The sequence below is a fragment of the Mya arenaria genome, chromosome 7 (genome assembly GCF_026914265.1).
Source record: "Mya arenaria isolate MELC-2E11 chromosome 7, ASM2691426v1".
NCBI classification, from domain to species: domain Eukaryota; kingdom Metazoa; phylum Mollusca; class Bivalvia; order Myida; family Myidae; genus Mya; species Mya arenaria.
In genome coordinates, this window is record NC_069128.1 from 45482330 (window position 1) to 45500903 (window position 18574).

At 33.8% G+C, this 18574-nt stretch overlaps 1 protein-coding gene across 1 annotated transcript in view; it reads left to right on the top strand.

The window, feature by feature from the left end:
* Positions 1 to 207: 207 nt before the first annotated feature.
* LOC128241180 (uncharacterized) overlaps positions 208 to 18574 on the top strand; it is a 38157-nt gene continuing 19790 nt past the window's right edge. Inside the window, exon 1 of the mRNA XM_052958142.1 lies at positions 208 to 443. The gene's annotated coding sequence lies outside the window, so the exon portion shown is untranslated. The remainder of the gene's footprint in view (positions 444 to 18574) is intronic.

Genomic DNA, 18574 nt, shown 5'->3' on the forward strand with positions numbered 1-18574 from the left:
GGGTCGATGGTTCTGGTATTACAAATCTTGTCCGAAATGTGTCATTTTGAGCGCATTTTAATAGTTTTGTTCTCCGATAACACATATACAGCTGTACGATTTTAGGGGGTTTGCGTGTCGGGTGCAACTCCGCCTACCCTGCCTCAGCTAGTGCAAAGGACGCATGGTTAATCATAATCTAAAGAAATACATGACTACAGTATCCTCTTTACTCTTATCGAGTATATTTAGTTTTAGAAGTGAGCATACAAGGAAGTTGGTTTAAATTTGTAAAATTTAGCAAAAAGATTGATTTTATGTTATATTTGCAAGTGAAATGAGCAACATTTTTCAGAAAACGGATAATAAAAACATACATCTGACGCAGTTGTTGGTATTTAAACTGGTTTAGGTTGCACATGTAAAATATGAAGTAAAAACGCTTATGGAATTCGCGAAATCAGGTAACAGTTTTCCGTTTAATAATGTTGTATAATCTAGCACTAACACATAAATATAATTGTTATTTTCGTTTCCAATTAAAAAGATTTCATTTTTTTCCAAATATTGATTAATTCTCCAGTTTAGGCTCATATGGAAATTTCTCCTAAATTCCCTGGAGTACAAAAAATCTAGCCAACGGTGTGAAATTAATTTAAGAGTTTAATTTTCATACTTATTCAAACATTGTTTTGAAATTTACTGATGTTATAATACTTGCCGTGCACTTTTTATCTTGAACCTAATATGCGCCTCTTTTGAAGATGATATCTTAAATAATAAAAACAACCTGATACCAGATGCTGTAAATATTAAACTGCAAATCTGAAATGGAAACTCGGTTGAGGTTAAAGTTAAAACGGAGAAGCTAATTTTCACTAAAGTATACATAACACTTAAATGTTCACATAATTGAAAGAAATATAAAGGCGAAACACATTCAGACTTAGTTTGTAAAATTAGGTCTCAACATTGCAGAACAGTTCTATGTATATATAACTTTATATTGTGGACAATGACACATCGATTTACAGGTATATCCAAATCATGGTACACATACTTTGTTTAACATGAGGTGTATTTATTTAGGAAATACGAGGGTAAACAAAATACTTCGTGAATAGAGTCCGATTACATAAAAACAGTCTTTTCAACAGACTTGAGAGTTTGACTGTCAATTGTTAACAACTGGTTAATTGGATTGATATGTATACAATAATAACTATTAACTAATGAAAGTATGTAAATGTGCAACATTCCCAATACATAACCTTTGGACAACTATTCCAAGTCGTCGTATACAAACATCTGCGGGTATTTATCATTACTGTCTAATAGCAGAACAGAATAGAACGGAACAGAACATATTTTGTTAACTTCAATATTTACCGTTCATCGTTTTACAATAGCATGGATACATGGTAATACGATTGCAGTTTTATTTTTATTTAAAATAATTATGTCATTTTACGCACGAAAACGGATATAGTTTTTTTATGAATTATACCTGCTCAGGTGCACTGAAAGATCGGCCCATGTTATTTTGATTCATTTACATTAGGTTAAAGAAAACCAACTCGGTCGTATTGTGATACCATGATTGCATACATGTTTATGGCAGAGGAGTTCAGGTGACATTTTATGCGTTTAAGCATTTCATCAGTTTGGACAGATTTTGAATTTAAAACCCCCTAGCTTATTAAAATGTTCATGGAGAATGATCGGGTACCATTACCATGATATTATCGTCTGCACATTGCGACAAAACGTGCTCAGCTAAGTAAATAAGACATTTAAACAGTTGAAGTAAACGTACCATAACACATGAGAACTTATGGTCTTCTAAAATAACTTGAATCCGAAGCTTCTAATATTGCATGCACATAAACTGTGCATTTAGTCTAAATATGTGGTTATCAAATATATATATATAGATCATGCAATTTAAAGGACCTATCGCGTTCTGACTCGTACATATTGCGTTCTTACAAGTACATCTTACATTCTGGCTTATATATTTTGCTTTCTGACAAATATATATTGCGTTCTTACAAGTACATTATGCGTTCTGGCTTATACATCTTGTGTCCTGACGAATACATATATATTTATATGTTGTGTTTTAGCTTAAAAAACTTGCATTCATACATCTACATCTTCCGTTCTGACTTGGAAATCTTGTGTTATAGTGTGTACATATTGCGTTCTGACTTGTACATATTTCCTTCTGACTTGGATATCTTGCGTTCTGACAAGTACATATTGCGTTATGACTAGTACATCTTGCGTTCTGACTAGTACATATTGCGTTATGACTAGTACATATTGCGTTATGACTAGTACATATTGCGTTATGACTTGTACATATTGCGTTATGACTTGTACATCTTGAGTTATGACTAGTACATCTTGCGTTCTGACTTGTACATCTTGCGTTATGACTAGTACATCTTGCGTTCTGACTTGTACATATTGCGTTATGACTAGTACATATTGCGTTATGACTAGTACATCTTGCGTTCTGACTTGTACATATTGCGTTATGACTAGTACATATTGCGTTATGACTAGTACATCTTGCGTTATGACTAGTACATATTGCGTTATGACTAGTACATCTTGCGTTATGACTAGTACATATTGAGTTCTGACTAGTACATCTTGCGTTCTGACTAGTACATCTTGCGTTATGACTAGTACATATTGAGTTCTGACTAGTACATATTGCGTTATGACTAGTACATCTTGCATTATGACTAGTACATCTTGCGTTATGACTAGTACATCTTGCGTTCTGACTAGTATATATTGCGTTATGACTAGTACATATTGCGTTATGACTAGTACATTTTGGGTTCTGACTTGTACATCTTGCGTTATGACTAGTACATCTTGCGTTATGACTAGTACATATTGCGTTATGACTAGTACATCTTGCGTTATGACTAGTACATCTTGCGTTATGACTAGTGCATCTTGCGTTATGACAAGTACATCTTGCGTTATGACTAGTGCATCTTGCGTTCTGACTTGTACATCTTGCGTTATGACTAGTACATCTTGCGTTATGACTAGTACATCTTGCGTTCTGACTTGTACATCTTGCGTTATGACTAGTACATATTGCGTTATGACTAGTGCATCTTGCGTTATGACTAGTACATCTTGCGTTATGACTAGTACATATTGCGTTCTGACTTGTACATCTTGCGTTATGACTAGTACATCTTGCGTTATGACTAGTACATCTTGCGTTCTGACTTGTACATCTTGCGTTATGACTAGTGCATCTTGCGTTATGACTAGTACATCTTGCGTTATGACTAGTACATCTTGCGTTCTGACTTGTACATCTTGCGTTATGACTAGTGCATCTTGCGTTCTGACTTGTACATCTTGCGTTATGACTAGTGCATCTTGCGTTATGACAAGTACATCTTGCGTTATGACTAGTACATCTTGCGTTATTGCTAGTACATATTGCGTTATGACAAGTACATATTGCGTTATGACTAGTACATATTGCGTTATGACTAGTACATCTTGCGTTCTGATTTGTACATCTTGCGTTATGACTAGCACATCTTGCGTTCTGACTTGTACATCTTGCGTTATGACTAGTGCATCTTGCGTTATGACAAGTACATCTTGTTTTATGACTAGTACATCTTGCGTTATGACTAGTACATCTTGCGTTCTGACTTGTACAACTTGCGTTATGACTAGTACATATTGCGTTATGACTAGTGCATCTTGCGTTATGACAAGTACATATTGCGTTATGACTAGTACATATTGCGTTATGACTAGTACATATTGCGTTCTGACTAGTGCATCTTGCGTTATGACAAGTACATCTTGCGTTATGACTAGTACATCTTGCGTTATGACTAGTACATCTTGCGTTCTGACTTGTACATCTTGCGTTATGACAAGTACATCTTCCGTTATGACTAGTACATCTTGCGTTCTGACTTGTACATATTGCGTTATGACTAGTACATATTGCGTTCTGACTTGTACATCTTGCGTTATGACTAATACATCTTGCGTTCTGACTAGTACATCTTGCGTTATGACTTGTACATCTTGCGTTCTGACTTGTACATCTTGCGTTATGACTAGTGCATATTGCGTTATGACTAGTACATCTTGCGTTATGACTAGTACATATTGCGTTATGACTAGTACATCTTGCGTTATGACCAGTACATATTGCGTTCTGACTAGTACATCTTGCGTTATGACTAGTACATCTTGCGTTATGACTAGTATATTTTGCGTTATGACTAGCACATCTTGCGTTCTGACTTGTACATCTTGCGTTATGACTAGTGCATCTTGCGTTATGACAAGTACATCTTGCGTTATGACTAGTACATCTTGCGTTATTGCTAGTACATATTGCGTTATGACAAGTACATATTGCGTTATGACTAGTACATATTGCGTTATGACTAGTACATCTTGCGTTCTGATTTGTACATCTTGCGTTATGACTAGCACATCTTGCGTTCTGACTTGTACATCTTGCGTTATGACTAGTACATCTTGCGTTATGACTAGTACATCTTGCGTTATGACTAGTACATCTTGCGTTATGACTAGTACATCTTGCGTTCTGACTTGTACAACTTGCGTTATGACTAGTACATATTGCATTATGACTAGTGCATCTTGCGTTATGACAAGTACATATTGCGTTATGACTAGTACATATTGCGTTATGACTAATACATCTTGCGTTATGACTAGTGCATCTTGCGTTATGACAAGTACATCTTGCGTTATGACTAGAACATCTTGCGTTATGACTAGTACATCTTGCGTTCTGACTTGTACATCTTGCGTTATGACAAGTACATATTCCGTTATGACTAGTACATCTTGCGTTCTGACTTGTACATATTGCGTTATGACTAGTACATATTGCGTTCTGACTTGTACATCTTGCGTTATGACTAGTACATCTTGCGTTCTGACTAGTACATCTTGCGTTATGACTTGTACATCTTGCGTTCTGACTTGTACATCTTGCGTTATGACTAGTACATCTTGCGTTATGACTAGTACATCTTGCGTTCTGACTTGTACATCTTGCGTTATGACTTGTACATCTTGCGTTATGACCAGTACATATTGCGTTCTGACTAGTACATCTTGCGTTATGACTTGTACATCTTGCGTTATGACTAGTACATATTGCGTTCTGACTAGTACATCTTGCGTTATGACTTGTACATCTTGCGTTCTGACTTGTACATATTGCGTTATGACTAGTGCATCTTGCGTTATTACTAGTATATCTTGCGTTATGACTAGTACATATTGCGTTATGACTAGTGCATCTTGCGTTATGACTAGTACATATTGCGTTATGACTTGTACATATTGCGTTATGACTAGTACATCTTGCGTTATGACTAGTACATATTGCGTTATGACTTGTACATCTTGAGTTTTGACTTGTACATCTTGCGTTCTGACTTGTACATATTGCGTTATGACTAGTATATCTTGCGTTCTGACTTGTACATCTTGCAATATGACTAGTGCATCTTGCGTTATGACTAGTACATATTGCGTTATGACTTGTACATATTGCGTTATGACTAGTACATATTGCGTTATGACTAGTACATCTTACGTTATGACTAGTACATCTTGCGTTCTGACTTGTACATCTTGCGTTCTGACTTATACATATTGCGTTATGACTAGTACATCTTGCGTTATGACTAGTGCATCTTGCGTTATGACTAGTACATCCTGCGTTCTGACTAGTACATCTTGCGTTATGACTAGTACATATTGCGTTATGACTAGTACATCTTGCGTTCTGACTAGTACATCTTGCGTTATGACTAGTACATCTTGCGTTCTGACTTGTACATATTGCGTTATGACTAGTACATATTGCGTTATGACTTGTACATATTGCGTTATGACTAGTACATATTGCGTTCAGACTTGTACATCTTGCTTTCTGACTAGTAAATATTGCGTTCTGACTTGTACATATTGCGTTTTTGTCTGGTACATATTGCGTTCTGACTCGTACATAATGTTTTCCGACTTTGTTATCTTGCGTTCTAACTTGTATATCTTGCGTTCTAACTTGTACATATTGCATTCCGTTTTGTTCAGATTGCGTTCCGTCTAGTTCATATTGCGTTCTGACTAGTACGTATTGCGTTTTGACTAGTATATATTGCGTTTTGATTAGTATATGTTGCGTTTTGACTAGTACATATTGCGTTCCGACTTGTTCATTTTGCGTTCTGACTATTACATAGTGCGTTCCAAATTATTCATTTTGCGTTCTGACTTGTACATATTATGACTATTATATAATGCGTTCCGAATTGTTCATTTTACGTTGACTATTACATAGTGCGTTCCGAATTGTTTATTTTACGTTCTGACTCTTACATAGTACGTTCCGAATGGTTCATTTTACATTCTGACTATTACAAATTGCGTTCCGACTTGTTCATTTTGCGTTCTGACTTGTACATATTGCGTTCCGACTCGTACATATTGTGTTCCGAGTTGAATATATTGCCTTCTGACTAATACATATTTCGTTCAGACTTTTACATATTGCCTCCGACAAGTACATATTTGGTTCTTACTTGCACATTTATGCTTTTAGACAAGTACATGTTGCTCTTCCTCTTGGCCCAAAATTTGAGTATCAATTTATTCAACATGCAAAAATGTGTTTCTGTTACACCATCACATATTTGCTCATGTTTTCATATATGATTATGCACTTAATTCCTCCCTCTCGGCCGAACAATTTGGTAGATGTCAAGTGTTAACTAATTCAAAATTCATTAAGGAGTTTCTATTACACCATCATTTTTTTCATAGTAATATCTTAAACGTAATCATTGAATTAGGTGGGGATAAAAGAAAGAGCTCAAAGTGAACAATGAAACTATTTCATCTCGTAAGTTTCCGTAGATACACCATTATGTTCCTGCAATATTGAAAGCACTTTGTCTTTCAAATTAGTGTAAAATTATACTTCCATTTTCGAACTTAAACAAAATTTATAATGTAAACAAATATAAAGAATACAAGGAGTTCAACAAAATACTACTTCCAGCTGTATGGCCAGGTTAAACATTAAAGTTGAAAAACATAAATGTTGTACATTTACACTGTGACTAACAAACAGGTAAAGTTTTTATGTTATCAAATGTTTTATACTAATATATTATATGCCACGAGTTCAACTATGATAAACGTATTGAAAGCAAATTTATACAATGAGAGACCTCATTATAAAGTTTTATAGTGGAAACAGAAATGAACTGACTGTTAGGTTTACCAATGATTGATTATCCGTGGAAAAAATAGCATTAATTAAAGTAGAACGGCTACACTCAAATGTTTATAATATATTCGTCTATGTACAATGTCGGTGGCTTGGTCGAGGTACACGCTTTAGCAGTAGGTGCGCATTTGCTAAATAGGTTTTCGAACAATACAGCGCATTATCTTTAAATAGAACACCAATATACAACCGTTCATTATATGTTTGTACATAGACAATGTCGGTGACTTTGTCAAGGTTCATCGTGTGCACGTTTCAACCGTATGAGCACAGTTGCTAAACAGGTTTATCAAACCATTGAAGTAATTTAACCATAGTAATAAAAGGGGTATTCTTCAATATCTTCGCCTAGGCTTATTTATTCTATTTAACTGCAATATTTATGACAATTTGGTGTGTCAAATAACATTTAATAGGATGTTTCATTGTAAATAAATACATCGGTAATATCTAAAATGACGTGCCTTGTTATACTATCAAATGCAGAACTTGCCTATGCTGTGCTTGCTATGTGTATCTTTGTTAGAGTCAGTTCTTATTCCAATTTTAAGTTTTCCTTTACTTCTTCAAAACCATATAGTACACGTTATCTATAATGATTTTCATAACACACGACATGGCCTCTTATATTTGGTGTCAATTGTTTTGATCCCTAAAAAAACGAAAGTTGCTCAAAGATTTAGGTCAAGTTCAACCAAGGACAATATTTTCGCATAGCATGTTTACATTGTGTTTGCTCTAGCTAGTATGTAAACAATGTGCACATCTAAATGTTCTAGCTTGATATGTATCGTGTAGGGGAAGTGCAGTGCACAAGAACTTGACGCAGGTTTAGTTTAATTATTGCCGGGTCATATGAATACTTGTTCACATAGAAACGCAATCGTATCTTACCTAAGTAAAATGATTAATATTGAAATTCAATACCTGAATAAGCATCATTAGCTCTGACGGATAAATAATTTGGAATGCAGTGTTTTACAAAAGAATCTACCATATGCAAACCATTCATAGTCGAGATGGTATAATAGGAAATTCAAGTCGTTAAGAAAACCGCTCATAAATAACTTTAAAGCCAAGTATTAAACCATTTCATTTAGTTAATATAAAAAATAGAGGTACAACCTTTGGTGGCCCGGTGTACCTATAAGTAATAAGGCTTATATGGGGAAAGGTGATGGTGGTAGTTGTAGTGGTGATGATGATGATGATGATGATGATGATGATGATGATGATGATGATGATGATGATGATGATGATGATGATGATGATGATGTTGATGATGATGATGATGATGATGATGATGATGATGATGATGATGATGATGATGATGATGATGATGATGATGATGATGATGATGATGATGATGATGATGATGATGATGATGATGATGATAGATGATAGGTGATAATGACTTATGATGATGATGGAAAAAGTTAATAATGATGATGATGATGATGATGATGATGACGATGATGATGATGATGATGATGATGATTGTGATGTTGATGGTGGTGATGATGATGATGGTGGTTGTGATGGTGGTGGTGGTGGTGATGTTGTAGCTGCTACTGTTGCTGCTGCTACTCCTGCTGCTGCTGCTTCTGCTGCTGCTGCTGCTGCTGCTGCTGCTCTGCTGCTGCTGCTGCTGCTGCTGCTGCTGCTGATGATGATGATGATGATGATGATGATGATGATGATGATGATGATGATGATGATGATGATGATGATGATGATGATGATGATGATGATGATGATGATGATGATGATGATGATGATGATGATGATGATGATGATGGTGGTAGTGATGATGACGGTGATGGTGATGGTGATGTTGATTGTGGTAGTGGTGGTGGTGGTGGTGGTGGTGGTGGTGGTCATGATGATGATGATGACATTGATGATGATGATGATGCGTCACAATGAATTGCGTCATGCTAAAACTGCGATATGACCGTTCTTTGTTTATATTTGTACTTTTTTATATACTAGGATTGTTGTTACACACGGTGTATTATAATTATACTGGCGTTGATATAAACGCTGTAAGGTATTTAATGTTCGTACCTTACTGGTAGAATGTCTAAGCTTAGTGTTTAGTAGTTGCCTGTTATTGAACTATATTAGGCCATAGCGACTTACCTTAACTTTGTTATGCCGGTAATTGAACTATTTATTCCATACCGATTTTATTGTTTGTTTAGCGTCAGTTTCTAATGCAAGCCGACTTACCGGACAAGTAAAATGAAACAAATGTCAAGACAAAACAATAATGACAATGTATGTTACCTCTTTGAGATATATAAAGCTCGATCAGTAACGTAACTTTTAAAGATATAAATAAACACAAAGTCAAAACATACTTAGAAGGATATGAAACGAAATCATACTACGTAATCTTACTAGAAATCTTGCAGTGGCGAACATTGTATACCACTCAAATTTCACCGTACTTTTCTTGCGTTTTATTCATGGCAATATCATTTCCAGCATGATGTCGTTGTTTTTTTTGAGTTGAGTTATTTTAATCGTTTTTACTGTGAAGCAGCAATTATTTTAGTACAGCCACAAACAGTCGAAAAAAAGGATTTCAATTAGTATTATTAGATAATTGGGCAACACTTATACATATTTGTGTAGATCGTGTTTTACCAAAAGTTATCAGATAGTTTGGCAACAATTATACTTGTTTGTGTTACTGGTATTACAACAAAAGTTATCATATTATTGGGCAATGTATGTGTTACTAGTTTTTAACCAAAAGTGAAACTAGTATGTCATCAAAGGTTATCAGATAATTGGGCAACAATCATACATGTATGTGTAACTAGTATTTCACCAAAGGTTATCAGATAATTTGGCAACAATCATACATGTATGTGTAACTAGTATTTCACCAAAGGTTATCAGATAACTGGGCAACACTTATATGTACATATATGTTTAACTAGTATGTCACCAAAGGTTATCTTATAACTGGGCAACAACTATACATATATGTGTAACTAGTATTTTACCAAAGGTTATCAGATAACTGGGCAACACTTGTACAGGTATGTGTTACCAGTATTTCACCAAAAGTAATCAGATATTTGGGCAACTGTTATACATGTTGGTGTAATTAGTATGTCACCAAATGTTATCAGATAATTGGGCAACACGTATACGTATATGTGCAACCAGTAGTACGCCAAAGGTTATCAGATAATTTGGCAACAATTATACATATTTGTGCAACTTGTATGTCCCCAAAATTTATCAGATAATTTATCAGTTAATTTGGCAACAATTATACATTTTTGTGTTAACTAGTATGTCACCAAAAGTTATCAGATAATCGGGAATCAATGATACATATGTGTGTAACTAGTATATCATCAAATGTTATCAGATAATTTGGCAACAATTTTACTTTTATTTTAATAATATGTAAAATGATTCTTATAATAGAGGTGGTAGAACTGTACAAGTAGCTACATTCACAAGTTGTAGTTCAGGTCTAGGTCGTTAACAAAGTATCCCCTTCAACTTGTACTTGTCGGCCCGTTTATCCTTGAGAAAATCGCTTTTGTCGTGCCATGGTATATGTCTGAACTTGTTCAATATACATAGACAAGTACATGCCGTATAGGACGAACAAAAACGCACACGAACAAATACAAGTAGTGTGTCCAAACAAGTCGAGTTTCAAAGTAATTACCGATTGTTCCAATAATGAGACTCACTTGTATGTACATGTATGCAAAATAAATGACATTCTTTCTTAATTTTCTATCTCATTGATTATGTTAATCATATATTATTTGTAATATATGAAACTGTTTATTATGCGTCCGTCCTTATCTTATGATATAATGCGAACTATTTAACTGCTTTATAAGCTCAATTTTGTATGTTTTTGCATTTTTTTTTAATGAAATGTTTTGCTCATGGGTCACATAGCAATCAATCTAAAATATAAGCCGGGTAATAATAGTTTTTGTAATAAAGATACTATTTTATTAGCCAAATTGTATGTCATCATGACGCGTTTTAATTCAATCCAATGAATCAAGATATATTTAAATTCTACATAAACCCGTCAGGTATTTCATCAGTAATATTTTTGATTGTAGTTTGAACAAAAGGACAATATCTTGAGATAAAGTGTGTGAATAATACACTCAGTGAGAACGGTATAATGTTACATAAGTTTGTTCACAACAGGCTGAACAAATTCAACTGAGAGTTTGACAGTGTACGACATGAGTGTTTTCAACAGGTGTCAAATTGATAAATCAGAAAATGTTAACGTGAATAGAAATATTGTTGGTAAATATGGATCAAGTGAAAGGAATGATGGGAAATATTTGTCATGTAATACGGGTAACACTGTCGTTATTAAAATTAGGCTAAATGGCATATTGTTGTAATCATAAGGTTAAGTGATTTACTTATGTAGTTTATATTGTAATAAGACGTTATTTTGAAATATGATCGTCATTATTGAATGAGATATCATTTGTTTTTCCCCTAATTTTTTGTAAATACACCTTTATAAAAAATACCATAAAGTTTGTGGAGTAATGAATACCAACTTACTATACCAGACGCTTTTAAATCCGTGCTTTAAGCTTTATATGGTAATCAGCGCTTTACAGATGTATATGGTAATCAGTGCTATAGAGATGCATATGGTAATCAATGCTTTAGAGATGTATATTGGAATCAGTGATAAAGAGCTGTATATAATCCACTGTATAGATATGTACATCTGAATCAATGTTATAAAGCTGTATATGGGAATCCATGCAATACAGATGTGTATGGGAATACGTGCTATAGAGCTATATGTGGGCATCCGTTCTATAGAGCTGTATATGGGAATCCATGCCATAGAGCTGTATAAGAAAATCAATGTTACTGAGCTGTATATGGCAATTCATGTTATAGAGCTGTATATGGGAATCCATGCTATAGAGCTGTATACGGGAATCCATGCTTAGGAGCTGTATATGGGAATCCGTGTTATAGAGCTGTATATGGGAATCAGTGCCATAGAGCTGTATAAGGAAATCAATGTTACTAAGCTGTATATGGCAATCCATGTTACAGAGCTGTATATGGGAATCCATGCTATAGAGCTGTACATGGGAATCAGTGTTACACAGCTGTATATGGGATTCCATACTATAGAGCTTAAATACATCTTAAAATATTTCACCTTTAAAAATTAACAACAATGACGTTAACAATGTTGTTAACTTAAACCAAGTTCTGAACAATCGTCTAAATGTTGACACAAAAATGCTTATTGAACTTATTATAAATTTATGATAAATAGGAAAAACCTGACTGTAAGATATAAACAGTACTTGGTTTATTTAAGTATCATCCACAAATACAAAAAACAACGACACAGTAATGTACCGGGTAATACTAAATTATAAAGCATGCTGTCATTCTTAAAGACTTAAAAGAGACTGAACGGAACAATAACTTCTAAGTTTATATTACAGGTCATGCAGTGAAGAAATTCATCATGAATTTTGCCATTTGTTGGAAGTAATGCTTTTATGTATATTGTATTTTTGTGCATAATGGACAGCCACAAATATACACCTATTCAATTGAAAAATATTGTTATGCTCTGATTTATTATTTAAGCTAAATTATACTGCGACCCAATGATAAACCACACGTTCAACAAAAAAAAAGTCTAATATATTTTAAATGTTAATACATCAAACGCTTTTTAGTTTTGCAAACTTTTGTGATGAAAAAAGTAGTCGCTCCAAATTCTCACCTTTAAGGTGAAACAACCGTTTGATTAATAAATAACAAGATGTATCCTTGGAACGATGCTTGACTATTATATTGCTTGCTAAGACACAACATATGTCAGTAAACAAACAAGGGTTCCCAGCATCGCGATCGACTAACTGAGCCACTGATGATTGACAACATTCAATAGTTTACCATGGTATTTCTCTGGTATGCTTAATAATTAAAGTGAAGATGATCAAGAAATTATATCAAATAGACCCTGATGACTTATAAATGTAATATGATCTTCATATATTCTGGTTAAAATTGATTTTTTAGCATTAAAGCTGTAACTGATTACAAGGCCTTCTGACGACCAAATATGAAAGTGGGTGCTTTTGTCTCATGGGGCACTATTAAGTAATATTGCTTACTGCAAATAAGCAACTTATCCAAGTATCACATACCTTACTTTTCTGAACTAAACACCTCGTCCTTTGGCCCTTTCCTTTTCTGTAGCCTATTTTCATCTCCATGGCTTAAGGCACTGCCAAATAAGAATCATTCTGAAAGGCTAAAAGGGTTACTTTTAAATGTGTGACTATTGAAATATCTTTCATTTGAAGGATTTATTTAAATTGTCTAAACTTTTTTTCACTTTCACTTATACGGGATCAGTGATCTTCCCGTTAATGTAAGGTGATTTTTAATAACACTAGTTTTCAGATCAAAATACTCTTACTATTAGTCCCATTATACTGCACACGTTTACTTACTTAAGCCATCTTCTTCAAGCTGGATAAAGCTTATACCACAACCTCTGACCTCTTATTGACATCAGCCAGGTTTCGGCGCTTCATTCAGCCAAAAACTGTAACATTCAGAGGTTAAATCTATAAACACTGAATTCGGGCTTGTTTTCCAAAAGTCTTATTTCGATGACTGCATTTGTACAGCTATTGTACATGAAGGCTTTGAGTTTTGACAAAATATGTTAATGTTTTAAGATATATTAATATTTGTTTTTGTATAATAAACTTCAGGTCTTTGGCTGTGGAGAAATAAGAAAAAAATGAATCAATAAATCATTAAGCTATATTTTCTTTGGCTCCGAATTAGGTGTTCAAAATGGGTCTATTGGAGGAGTATATGATCAAATAAGGGAACATTGTCCTGAAGTTTTATTTAATATGTCTTAAAGTTGAATATTTAATCCAGTAAACTATAGGTTTCATACAGTAACTGTTGTCGTTAAAATAACTGAGTAAGACATACAAATATATATATGCCATAACGCGACGTTTATATTGAAATTTACCAGGCGCTTGATACTTTCAAAAGAGTCGAAAATCACGATTGTCCGAGAACTGCTGCTGTCTGAAACCTACTCGCCTACTGGTATACATGCAAGCGTGTTATTGGTTTATCTTAGACCCTGAATGGCGAGATCAATTTATTCTAGAACTGTATTGATGTATGAACTGTCAGAAAGTGGACACATAATTTTACATATGTTTTTGCAAATGTTGGTGTTGAAAAAATATCATTTATTACAGTATGCACCACATAAAAATACATTCGATTCTTAAATAACAACAAATATATACAAGTCAAATAATACTTCAATACCCTTAGTACTTACATAGATTGGATTCTTAAAGCATGGGAACATTTTCCAAAATCATCAAAAATTGTGTTGTTTACACAATCGTCAGCATTTGACCGCCAAATCCGGTGAACGATATTAGTTTGCCAATGTGGATTACTTTAGGTAGTTATTTCAAGTGATATCCGACCATCAATCATTTTTATGACAAATTAAATAAGAAATACATACAACATTAAATTATTGTGGATTTTGTGCATTGTAACACTTTTATGAAAACGATATTCATTTCAGGAATAAGAGATTATTAATAGGTGTGTTCGATTGAAACCCCGTGTTTCGTCATTTTCAACTTAATCTTACAGTTGGATTTCCACGTTCAAAAGTAATTTATAACATTTATGATAGTGGAAAAATATTCTAGGCAAACACTGGCGTTTCATAGCTAAACACCAATTGTTCAAATACAGCACACTCCCGTTTCAGTATTGTTAACGAACACTTTGTGTTTCGAAATTGCACACAGATGTTTTACCAAACATTTTTGATTGGTTCTATTGTGAATAATCTAATATGACTGAATTAAAGGAATGATAACCAAATCAGCCGATTTTGAGACAATTTTGTGTCTAAACTGACAATCTGTAAGAGTGCAGCTTTAAGTGTTGATCTAAAGCTTCATATACACATTGTTATATTGTCAATAACTGTTTAAAAGGTCTCATGTACTAAATAAGATAATAATTTTCATAATATCTAAAATTGATTAAAATAAATAAAGTACCATTATACCTATTTCTTAATAGTGCCGTTTCTCATCTGACAATACCATTCAAAGCCATCATTTCAACTATGAATTTATTTTTAACTTTCAACTTTTCTATAGCATATGCAACAAAATATACCAAAAATACAAGCCATGAACAATATGATTGTTCAACTTGCATTATCTTTGACCTTTTGATATGACCATTTTCCAGTTTTGTCTATTTGTAAGTTGTGCCCTGAAGAATAAAGTATGACTGTATGAATCAAAAACAAGCAATAAAAACACTAAAAATATACCCCAATCCCTGTAATTTCTAATACAGTAGTAAAATCAAGCAATTAAACATTTAGAGCTGCACTCTCACAGATATACCGTTTCCACAACTTTTTTTGTCTTGGAATGAGCAAGTTTTTGCGTAATTATCTGCAAACCAATGATAAAAGATTGCTGACAAAAGATCAGATCGCAGATTTCATATTTCCGTTCGAAAATTAATGTTACTAACGGTTTAAGAAAAGTGCATGAAAAACATCAATGTTTTAACTTAAATAGAAAAATCTGGGATTTAATTTTTCGCAAAAATTGGATGGTTCCAATCCAAGACATAAAATGAAAAAGGTTGTCAAAACATCTAAAGTGTGAGAGTGCAGCTTTAACGTTTGAAAGTAACTCTGTTTGCCTCGTGCCCCTAAACAGGGTTTAATTATATTATATGCCCAGTGGGCTTGTCCCTGTATATTTGATTGTATGATTGCAGTAATGGATACTGGTCTAATTATCTTCTGACAATTTTTCACCAATTTTAAAGAATGAGAAAACACATATTAAGCTCATATAACGCTGTACAATTTAATCTCATTCATTAGGTTGAGAAAAATTCCCTAAAAATATTAATTGTGGAGACATATCTTATTTAAATACATACAGGAAATGGCGACATCATTTACCCTTTAGTATGAAAAAGGCAGTTTCCTGATATTTGAATAGCGGTTTTTTATTTAAGCATCTCAATTCATAGTATGTATCAAGTTTCAAAGGAAACCAAATCATTGTAACGATTGTTTTCAAAATAGATTCACACTCTTGATAAACTTCTTTTCCTAGTTTCAACTTTTGAGACTTTTTGATGAGCCTGCACCTTCCCCCTCTTGTGCAGTGGCTTCAAGCAATAAAGCTACCAGCTCAAGTTGCACAGCTGGTGAACAAGACTGCTGATAGTCGGCAAACTGCACACTTTATGCCATGATAAATCACGTCCATCGACTTCCAGAATGAAGAAATGACGCAGCACAGAATTGATTTCTATTGGACCTCTCTGTACTTTCATCACCTTGTTGTAGTCAAAGACTATGTCTTAGTGTGCAGTGCGGGATCTTGAGAAGCTTTCTGCTCGTCTGATGAAGTAAGTTTGGCAGAGTGTGACACTCCTATCTACTCATATGGCTAGACACCTGTGATCTATGTCTTCTTGTGTGTGCCCAATCATCACCTGAAGAGAATTTAGAGGAAGTTAGTGCTTGCTAACAAGTCAATGTGACAAAACAAGGTCTTTCATTTATGCCACCAAGAACTAGTATTCCAAGTTTCATAACTCGTATGTTAACTCAAAGCAATTGAGCAGAAACTGTTTGGTAATTAATTTTAAGTCACTGCTTCCACTTATACTGCAAGTAATATTGAACGTGAACCGACTGACCCAAATGCAATTCTAAATAATTTTTATGTGCAGAAACCTTAATCCTATTGACACAAAAGTAATCCAATTGTATGTCTTCACAAAACATTCTACAACAATATTTGTTCTAACTTATTGTTTGGACACTTACTGAACACTTTTGGTCTGACTTTATAATGCAGCTGGTGAAAATATTAAAAGTCCCTTAATAATGGGCTTACAAAAACATGAAAAAAATGTATTTGTTTAAAAATTACAAAGGGCCATAACTCTTACAATATTTAAGTTTGTATTGAGCAGAATAAAAGGCTTTGCCTAAAATACAACCTTAAAACTAAATTTACAAGTAAAACAAAAAAATCTACAAATATGTTTTTAGTATCTGGTTTTTGAGAGTGAATGATCAGAAGAAAACATCACACATTCACAATCATATTAAATAATTTAGTTTTTTTTAAATTATATTATATTTCAAAAACACTGCAAAAGACAAGACACTTACGTTTCAATTTCTTGATTTAATACAGTGATGATTATCAATTCTTATGAAGGGAGATGGGTCTTACACTCTAACCAGTGCAATTTGCATGTTCTTAGTTGCTCAGTTATTACCTTTCTTAAAATTCTCCTCTTGATCTGAGCCACGCCAAAATGATGGGAGAAGCTTTTGTTTTTCAATCAGAATGTATAGCACCTCTGTGTTTCTGTTTGTCTCCTGAAATAGTAAAAGTTTATTAATAATAATAACAATAATAATAATCAGTGACTTTTATTGAAATTATTTTCACCGATTGTGCCTTGCACATTGGGGAACAAAGTTGACTTCTGAGGAGAAGATTTTTCCATATAGACATATAGCAAAAAATAGCTCCGCACCCTGGAGCAATGTTTTTTTATGAATCAATATCCAGTGAAGAAAATTCATACAGGGTATTGCAACATATTTTGCTTCAAATGAAGACTTTTAACAAAAATAACTTAACTAGCTCTTCATCATATTAAATAAATATTAACACAGTCTATGCCGCACACGGAGCCCCGCATTTGATCTTTTACCAAAGTTTGATTGAGAGTTTAGTTTCACATCGACAAGTCTTTACTGGTCTATTAAAGCTGCACTCTCACAGATTGAACATTTTGAAAAAGGTTATATTTTTTATCTTGGAATGAAACAATGTATGCGAAAATGATGACAAAAAAATGTCTTTAAATTCCCGTCAAACATGTCCGAACCAAATTCAAACTATGGATAATCACTGTCATTCACGATGAAATTCAGCACTTCTTGCCCAGTATATATACCCTTACTTTAAGCAGAAGGCAAATTTAAACACACACATTTGTCCGAAATTTAATCAAACTTTAAATGGTAGTAGGATTGTCATTTGTTCACATAATTTTCAAGAATCAGGAAGTGGGGAACATTATAAAGCCATTTAACGATACAAACAAGAC